The 10,088-nt window shown below is 47.7% G+C and overlaps 1 long non-coding RNA gene across 1 annotated transcript; it reads right to left on the reverse strand.

The window, feature by feature from the left end:
- Positions 1-616: 616 nt before the first annotated feature.
- Positions 617-9,396, reverse strand: LOC308059612. The gene is made up of 2 exons (XR_013926330.1): positions 8,583-9,396; positions 617-7,795 (listed from the first exon to the last, which is right to left on the reverse strand). It is a non-coding gene; the product is annotated as an uncharacterized lncRNA (long non-coding RNA).
- Between the last annotated feature and the right edge of the window lie 692 nt (positions 9,397-10,088).

Raw genomic sequence — 10,088 nt, forward strand, 5'->3', positions numbered from 1 at the left:
AAACATTGGTGTTGGTATTTCCTTTGGTTTTGCTGTGATAATAGAGAGAATGAGGAGTTGTTTGTGAGCTCCTCCACACGGTGAAGAGATCAGTCTATGTATTTAACAGGCTTTGGAGAGGGCACCAGTAATAAACATGAACACAATGATACTGGTCAAATACTACATTTGTCAACGTAATTGCATTGATGCAAATAAGTGAACAATAACATCCCGTGTTACTTAAACAGTAGAGGTTGTTCAGTGATACTGTCTTTGCCCCAGCTGAGTGCTAGAATTGCAGTGAAGGATGAAGTACCTTTTAGGCCTGTCCCAACACTAAGAAGAGGGCAACACTTTCCCTTTTCTTCGGTACTTGAGAGCTGGTTTGATACTTAGCAGAAACTCCGTATTTTTAGATACAGTCTCAAGCTATTATAGCTACATCAGTAATAGTATATAGATACACAGTATTTTGAATGCACATTTACATTAGGCATCTGTCTACAAATGTTTTGTACACAATGTGTTGCCAATATTTAGAGTTCTAAAATATGTCCCATGGATACCTAACTTGGAGCTAAATATTCCCGGGCTATGACAGTATTAATGACTTCGTTGTCTCTTTTTAAAAAACAAAAAAAAAACAACCAAAAAAAAAAACAAAAACAAAAAACGTGTACATGTGCGTGTATCACACTCACAGGTACTTGGCAAGTGGGTTTAAGACTACTGTTAATAGTCTGAGGTAAGATAGGTATCTTTTCAGGTGTCCTGTTTTCTTTGGTATGTCTGAATTGTAGCCGGGTCCTCCACTGCAGAATAGCTCTGGGGAGAGCCAAAAGCCTGATGTGTTCGTGTGATGCCCCAAAAAGAAGGCGTGCCACTCTGGGGAAGCCCTTGAAGGAGACTTTTGTAGCCTTGGAGTATGTGGACTGTTGTTGAGCTGTTGATGATCTTCTGCTGTGAAAGTCATAGCTAACGGTGAACACTTTTCCAAAAATATCAAAGCTATCAGTGTAAACCAGAGTACCTCACTTGGAATGGAAAGCTGGGGGCACTCGCCCCGGCAAGGTGAGCACCAGAGGACTGAACGCCTAGGGTGAGAGAGAGCACAGCATCTTGCTGCAGTAAGAGACTACTGAAACATTTATCAGTTTCATCAGTTGATGGTTTGACCAAGGTGTTTTTGATGTGTAAAGCTTGAAAAATGAGACACAATGCTTTCATACTCTCTGGAGCATTTAGAAAAATACCCAACTGACTTTTCATTGCTACTGAAAATTTAAAATACTGTGCAATTAAAAAGAGACCATTTTTTTAAATAAAAATAATTTAGAAATTATTTATTTTGATTTACAGTGTGACTCTTGATAATTTATTCCATGCATTATAAGGCCTGGTGGAGTGCCATTTATATTTTTTATTTATCATAGGAACTAAAACTGCTGAAAAGAAAAAACAGTACATTTAAACTTAAAACAAAACAAAAGTCTATAGCCTTGTTTAGTTTTTTAGAAAAGGGCTGTGGTTTTATAAATGTGAAATCATGCATTTTATATACTTTGTAAACTTTAGAGAAGCATAGTTTAAGAATTTTGTTCAAATTAAATATGTATGTGCACATTGTTTAGACTAACCCTGTAACTAATCCTAAAATCATCTGTGTTAAATGATTGTTCCAGCTAACCTTTTGCTAGGTAACATGAGATGTTTAGACTTCATCTTTACATGTTCTAGAATACATTTCATATATCTTAACGCTTTGTCAGAAACTGGTGATCTAGTCACCTGATCACACATTAAATGTCTGTTTGCATGTGAATCATCGTACCGTGCGCTGGGTTTTCCTTGCAGTGCATTACAAGGTAATACACTAGTACACATGGAGTACAGAGTAGATGTTTATAAAGGCACTATATCAAATACAGCATGTTGCTCATGGTCATGGGTATGCTATAAATAATTTTCCAGCTTCCATTTTCAGGTCTTAAAGGGTTGGCATAACTTGCTCCCAGACGGAGGTGAGATTTCACTGGTGCTGGCAGGTCTTTCAGCCAGGATTGCATTTTGTGGTCCTTGGGAACACCTACAAACCAAATCTACTTGGATGCTTAAGCACATCCATCCTTGGTGTTCCAATCTACTCTTCACCTTGTAAAACAAAACCTCTCCGCTTTTTGTAGCTTTTTTCTTTTGGTCTCAGATGAAGTCTAATTTACCACATTAGGTTGGCTGGTTGGTTACTTTTTTTTATCTGAATGACATTCTTAATGAAACTGGTATTTAAAAAATGTTTTACCGGAGTATTACAGAACATCCTGCAAGGAAACAGAATTGCAGATACAGCAGCAATAATTGTGTTTTGTAGTTCTTTTTCCCCTCATTATCTCTGTACCTGTGTTGAGTAGGTGAGATTTTAATGCTGTCCTGAAGTCCTTTCTGGCAAAAAACCCCAAAACAATTAGTTAATAATGTTTGGGCTACTTGATAAAGCAATTGTCAAACTGGCTCTTCATTCCTTCACTGGTTGTTCTGTATTATTTCTGTGATGTGACTATTCACATCTTAAAACCACCTTCTAAACCATACAAAAAAACATGTACATGGATTCTGCTTTTAGAGAAAAAAAAATAAAGATTCATTTTCCTCATTGATGGGCTGCTTTTGTTTCATGAAAAAGAAAAAAGTCTCAAGAGCAGTTAGCAGTGAGTTATAGACAGCTCTGTGTTGCAACCTGCATGACAAAACTGCTCACTTTGAGTAAATTTAAACAGAGTTTAAAACCTATAAACAATGATAGATTGTCAGATTTTGTAATGTAGTAATTCATATTTAATAGACTCTTTCCCCTCATTTTGCTTACTAAGAAAACTAAAACTCTGGGGTTGAATAGCCACATAAGTCATGTAGTAGCAGAATTTGGATTTAGACCTTGTGCCAATGGACCTGGTCTCCTTTCAAGTACTGCTACACATCTGTTCGTCTTCCATCACACAATTATTAGTGGCCTAGCTCAGAATATTGTAGGGTAAATAGAACAGAATTCAGAATAGAATAGAAACCTATGCAATAGAATAGAAATAGAGTGCAAGGATATAGCAGAAGCTGCTACAGACTGTGACAAAACGACTGTTTGGAATACATGGAGCTGTTGAATTGTATTTTTGCACAATTGCATCACCTTCTAGGGCCAGCGTGCCAGACTTGCTGGGACCCCTTTTCTTTCCCCCCGTAGCCCCGTGTGCAGGTGCAAGAGCCGCCTGCCAGCCCTGCAGTGCGGAGCGATACAAATGCAGATGGAATGAGCAGTTGGCCTAAAGAAAAAAACAACCTAGCGTAGCGTTGCCCTTCATCAGTTGTGACCACTGGTGATTTGCTTCATGCATATGTTTCGCACAGCTGTGAACGTGCTGTTTTAGTGTGTCCCGCATGAGCATGTCCTATGACTGTGCCTCCTTCCAGGGCGAACAGAGGTGCTGGAGTGAAACAGGAAGGTCCCTCCCCAGCAGCTGGGTGGAAATATTACAGCAGTGTACCTCCAGGGATGCTGACCCCAAAAGTCGTCGTGGTGTGCGTGAGCCACGGCCGCGCACAGGGCAGCAGAGCGGAGGAGTGACGGGAGGCTGCGTGCATGTGATGTGAGGGGCAGGAGGTGCTTCCCATCCCAGGAAATACCAGTGCTGCCCGTGCCGCTGCTGATACGCTGTTCGGTGCCGGGTGGTGGCTCCTTTGCAAGCTCCGGCATGAGGCTGCCTGGTCTGTAACACACCATTTTCTGCGTGCATTGCGTTTTTCTGATCTGCTGCTGGACTCGGCCCCCTCGTGCCTCGTCGGAGGTCAGGTGGTGCTATTGCTGGCCCAGGTGCGCCCATTGCCATCAGCTCAGCTGAGCCTTCGCACTTGCTGCGTGGAAATACATCATTTTTTCTGAAGTGCTGTTTGAACTGTGGCAACTGCTTTTCAGTAAATCAATGCTTGGAGCTTGAGCAAAGAGCATGTATGTAAACAGGGGGAGGACTCGGGGTGGGTGAGCACGTCTCCAGAAAGAAAAAATGGATCGATGACCAGGGCCGAGATTTCTTTGGCTGCTGCTCTGCACAGTGCAGCGCTGTTGGTTTCTCTAGCAGCTGCTGAAAGTCTCTCTAAAGCATTTACATTGTGTTTCCACATGACAGATCCAGAAATCTTCTATTTTTAGTAGATGAGGAAATTAAATAGCATTATTTGCACACTTTTCAAAACAGTATCATATAATTCACCTGGCAAGAAAATGCAATTTTGGAGGGCAGAGGCTCCATCCCCCAAAGCACACATAAAGGACGGACTCACTTCATGGTCTGAGAGGTGCAAATTACTTCTGCTGTATTTATCAGGCTGAGTAGGGCTGGCTGAAGACCTTGTCCTGCTCTGCTTGACCTGCAGCCTCCACCCAGATGAGTTAAGATGACAGGTTGCTTTTCTTGCAAATTGCTGTTCTCTGGAAGGCGTTGCTTAGGGCAAGGGCAGAGAAAAAACACATTTCACGCATTTTAGATGCAGAAGCAAACCGCAGGTGGGAGACATGTTGATGCTATGCTGCTCCAAAGCTGAGAGCTGTAAATCCAGAGAGCTGAGGAGCAGAAGGTGGGGTTGAGCAGATGCCCAAGGCCCTGCCACGAGCATCAGCTTGTTGTCCCTGCAAAGAGTAAGAGTAACGGGGCCTGGGGCACATCCAGAGCACGGGTTGTAAGCCCAGTCAGTACAAGATCTAATTAACAGGTTATAACTTTTCTCTGTTATTTAGTTGTTTAGTACACTGAAGTTGGTTCTTGTAAAAAAAAAAAATAGTTGCTGCTTCCCTGGTTGCATTGCTTGCTTCCCTATTTGACTCCCGACCGTAGGATGCTCCAGCTCTTGGTCTTAAGCTGCAGGATGGTACCTGGTGGGGGATGCCGGGTGACCATCCTGCTCTTCTCTCCCCTGAGGGGGCCAAGCACCCCCAGAGCCCCACTGGCAGCCAGCTTTCAGCCACAAGTGCCCTAAAAATTACTTCATTACTGAACTCATTGGCTTATGTTTGTGGTTGTGATGCTGCACGCAGCTCACTGCAGCACACAAGAGTGCAGATCCACCCGCTCTGTCCCATACCGTGCATACAGCATGTCACTGGCCACATTAAACACTGAGGGAAGCACGGTAGAAGCGCTGAAGCTGATCCTGACTGAGGAACTGGTTTAAACAGTACCCCCAGCTGTAACTCCTTGTTTAGCGAGACCTCACAGCCGCTACCACAGTCATGCTTATTCTTTATTTTTTTGAGGAAACCGGTATGCTGGATGATTCAGAGGAGTTGCAAAGAGGCAAGTGTGATTTGGGATGTCCCTGGACACCTTGGTTTCTTCAGTGGTTTGCCAGCTCAGGTTGGATTTCATTTTGTGACATTGCTTCAAGAATGCCAACCAAACCCAGGCTTTTTCTGCTCAAGACACCAATGGTGCTTATGTTGTCTGGTTTGGTCTCTTCGGATGGCAGTTGCACCGCTGCCCAAGCCTCTGCACAGCTCTGAGTTCTCCTTTGGGCTGATCAAGGAAAGTGAGTTTCCCCAGTTCGGTCAAGTCTTCTAGTCCCACGCGGACCTGCTTGCCTGCATCATACAAGACAGGCTTGGCGAGTTGAGTCATTATCAGGTTACAAATGTCTCTTGAAACTGCTTCCATGTGAGCTTGACAGGCATCACAGCAGCTCCTGATGCAGGTTGATGCGTTGTTACCTCAGAGGTGAAGGACTTCTGTCAGTCATCCTGGAGCTGAAACCTGAACTAGACAACCTGCATGACCTTGTCTAGAGGAGCTACAAGAGAGGCTGCTGTACAACCGCACAGGGAGGCTCCTTGCTAGACCATTTCTGAGCAGGACAAAGCATCTCTTTGGCTGGTCTGGGCACCGTCCTTCAGCCTCACAGGATCTTTGAGCTCATTCTGCACTGAAGAAAGGGATGAGAGATTTTCTGCTCCGGTGCACGAACTGTCCCCTTCACTCCAAAGGTTTGCTGTGGCTGTAGAGAAAAAGCTGGCAAGGAGCTGGGCACGTCAAGAGCACATGCATTAAATGCCACCATCATCCTGCTCTCAGTGCAACAACAGAGGACCTGTGCTCGGTAACCCCAGCACCCACTCCTGAGACACCCAGCATGGCAGAAGGAGCAGCAGAAGTGTTGAAAATGATTGAAATTTCCTCTGCTGAGCGGGTTTGTCACACAGCCTGTTTCACCATGCCTTCCCAACCACACGGCAGGCTCCTGGAGTCCTTCAGCCACCACCAGGGAGGAGTTGCTGCCCTGTATTTCTCTGCCCATCCCTGGGGGTGTGAAATTCCTGCCCCTCCGAGGAGAGCTTGGAAGAGGCTCCAGGCTCAGGAGGACTTGCCTAAAACCAGCTTGTAGGAGACCCAGGAGACCAGTTCTCATGGGAGTCCTGCCCTGCAGAGGGGTGGGTTGAGGAGCAGGGGTGCCCCACTCTCACCGCAGCCAACAGCCGTGCTGGGACATACATGTGTGCACCCTGTGTGTGTAGATCTGCAGATGTTCCTGGTATCCCTCTGTTTAATGGCCTCCATAGTAAGAGTTGGTGTTGTGGTTTTTTTTTTTTCTTGCCCCACTCCCCCCCTCCCCCCCCAGCTGAACTTCCCAAGAGCAGCTGGTAGGTACGATGGAAATTAAAAGCCACTATTAATTTACATGAGCTGGGCAAAGCATAAGCCAGAGGAGCATGGGGGATGAGGAGCTGGTGATGGATGTTCGCCAGGCAGGTTCCTTATGTCAGGTGGACTCATCTTACAGAGATCCCCGACTGCACCCTGGAACTGGAGCTGGAGCTGCAGCTTTGGTGACTGGATATTCCGCCCCTCGGCCAACAGCCTGATAAGGGGAAAATTGCGTTGGGGTCTTGCCAGGGGTGCTTGGGAGGCAGGGAGAAGGAATTTGGTTTTCATCCACCTATACAAAGCATTCAGGCACGCACAAACCTGGATTTAAAATTACAGAATCATTTAGGTTGGAAAAGAACTTTGAGATAATCAGAACCAACCGTTAATCTGCCAGCACTGCCAGGTCCATCACTAAACCACGTCCCTAACCACTGCATCTACATGTTTTTCAAACACCTCCAGGGATGGTGATTCCACCCCCTCGCTGGGCAGCCTGTTCCAGTGCTTCACCACCCTTTCTGTGAAGAAATTTTTCCTAACATCCAATCTAAACCTCCCCTGGCAGAACTTGACACCATTTCCTCTTGTCCTGTCACTTGTTACTTGGGAGAAGAGACCGACCCCCCCTGCCTACACCCCCCTTTCAGGTAACTGCAGAGAGCGATAAGGTCTCCCCTCAGCCTCCTCCTCTCCAGGCTGAACACCCCCAGCTCCCCCAGCTGCTCCTCACAGGACTTGTGCTCCAGCCCCCTCCCCAGCTTCACTGCCCTAACTTTAATTTTAAACTGATTTTAATCTGTATTTTGCTAATTTCAGAAATTAGAAATGCTGTTTCAGCAGGAAAACTCCCCGTCTGGGGCAGTGTGCTTTCTTAGCTGCCCCGCTGCTAGAGCCACCTCACGGACCACAGCAGCACCTCTTGCTGCTCCAGCAGATGTCGGTGACTCTGGCATGAGCCACACAGAGTGCCTACAACCACTGACCTGCTGGGGTAAGCCCCAGTGAAATGTTTTTTTGGGAGGGTGCAGACCACGGTGGTTCTCAGCACTGACCTGCACCAGCATCCACGGGCTGAGCCTCTGCATGGTCTCGTCATGGCCACCACGGCTGAGAGCCAGATGCTCCAGGAACTGCAGAGAGGGATGATGTCGTGTTTGTTTATCCATTTTTTGTATACAAGAGGAAATCAATTTCTCTTGGTGCCTTCTGCTACAAAGTCATTTAATTAACACTGAAACGCCACGCACAGGGGACACAGCAGAGCTGCTCACGGTTGGCATGGGCTGCATCTATACAATTGTTTCAGAGAAAGGAAAACGTCAGCACGGTAAAAACGGGAAGTGTTAGCGTGCCACATGCTGCCAGGAAATCGGGCTGCTACCCTATTCTAAACCTGGATCAGACTCCATGAAAGTTAACTTGTTCACCCCCCCCCCCCCCCCCTTTCCTTTTGACCTTTAATGCAGTGGGACAACCCCCTCCCGGCAAGCACCACCGCAGGAGCGGCCAGGGCCGGGGAGGCACGCAGGCTGTCATCCACCAACTTGCCAGTGCACATCCACTATGGAAAACAAAGCGGGAGCAGAACTTGAGTCATGCCACTGCAGAAACCGGGCAAAAAAATGTAAACTGTGTGTAGGCTCCTGCTCTTGCCCCCTGCAGCTGGGGCTGCACACACCCCAGCCACCACGTGCCCACCTGCCACCTGCAGCCCGGCTGCTTCACACCCAGACCCTGCTGCCGCCGCAAATGTGAAGAGCACTTGTGAAATTAGCGGAAAGACCCATGATGAACTTCTGCAAGGACCAGCAAAACCAGTGGCCAGCCACCAAGTATGAAAATAGCATGGAGGTGACAGGGACAAGGAAGGAAAAAACCACTTCAAGTGGTGACCAAGTTGCTTTCCACCTTACAGACCTGGCACTGCTCTTTCACGCTGGGTATTCACAGGCATGATTGAGTTCACACTGTCCTTCCCTGCAGGACAGCGTTTTTCATCATACAACTCTGCTGCAACAATACTTCACCTATGGGTAAATACCAGGCTGCTATTTCCACATCATCATCATCCTCACCAGAGCAAAATCCAGCCCCCCCGCCAAGGTGACTGACTGAGAAACCTCCTGTGGTCATCCCAGAGGCACGATTGCCACCCCGTGTGGAAGACAGTGACAATTTTCAGCCATCAAGGCTTACAGAAAGCAGCTGCTGCAGTGGATGAGGCAATGGCCCTGGGCTGGGTCCTGCTGCAGCCACCGGTGGGGACCTGCCACCCCCTCCTGGGCCAGCTCAGGCCAGGGACCAGCAGTGGGGTGAACCTGCCCCTTCCAGCTAACGAGCAGCCGTTATAATGATGGGGTGCTATAGCTGGGCGGGAGCAGCTACAGTTTGAACAAAGCTACGATCGGCAGCAAGAGCGAGCCCAAAGCTTTCACGGCACCAAAATCACTTTCTGTTATGTTTTTGTTTTTAAATCTGGCTGCTAAGCTCCATCACACTTCATCTTGCCCAACTCCCCCTCTGCAGGGCATCCTCCAGAGAACTTTGACACTGACAAGAGAAGCCAAAACACATCGCAGGCAGATATTAGCAAAGGCACCAAACAGTAAATAAAATCCTGGGGAACATTTCACAGTTGCACTGAACGTGGATTTCCATGAAAGGGTCTTACTACCTTCCACTGTTAGTACCTGAAGCAAACACAAACTTAGAGAAGGCTGCTTCAAGTGGCAGTTATCTGGCTAGAAGTAAAATTCACAGAGGTCACAATGCCTTGGCTCCCCTGAGCACCAGGAACATCTCTAACCCCCACCACGGGTCAGGGAGAGGGGGCCTGCAGAAACTGTTTTAGAAGAATCACTCAAATGCTGAGCAAGCCAGTCCCCCAGTCCCGGTGCTGGCCTAGACACGCAAAGCAGCCCCTGAAATCCCACAGCTCTGGATTTTATGTTCCTCTTGAGCATCTGGAACCCAAAACCTCATCCACCAGGGGCTGAGCCAGGGTCTCGCTTCAACTGGTGGTGCCCTAGTGTAACCCACCACCAGCTAGAGGCAGGGGAGGCTTCCTTCTGCACAGGCCCCCGGCTCTGCAGGGCTTTCAGCAGGAGGCTGGCCGTGACCCACAGCCCGCCCTGCCCACCTGCAGTCCTGAAGGATCCAAACCCTGCCAGGATGGAAAGCCCACAGCCCCTCCTCCACCAGCCCAGGTGGAGGGCTGTTCCCCACCAGGGCAGGAGGCACAGCAGCGAGCGCTCAGGCAGCACCCCCGTTCAATGGGAGGCTTGTGGAGCCCAGCAGTTAGCAGCTAACGATCCTGCTCATGTGCCATAACGCTTCGGCAGCCGTTGCTTCACATCTAAGTCCTCTGACTGATCTGCCTGCACAGTTCCCAATGCAGGAGGCCATCGTGCAAGAAGGCACCGC

This window comes from Falco punctatus (genome assembly GCF_963210335.1).
Source record: "Falco punctatus genome assembly, chromosome: 2".
NCBI lineage: Eukaryota > Metazoa > Chordata > Aves > Falconiformes > Falconidae > Falco > Falco punctatus.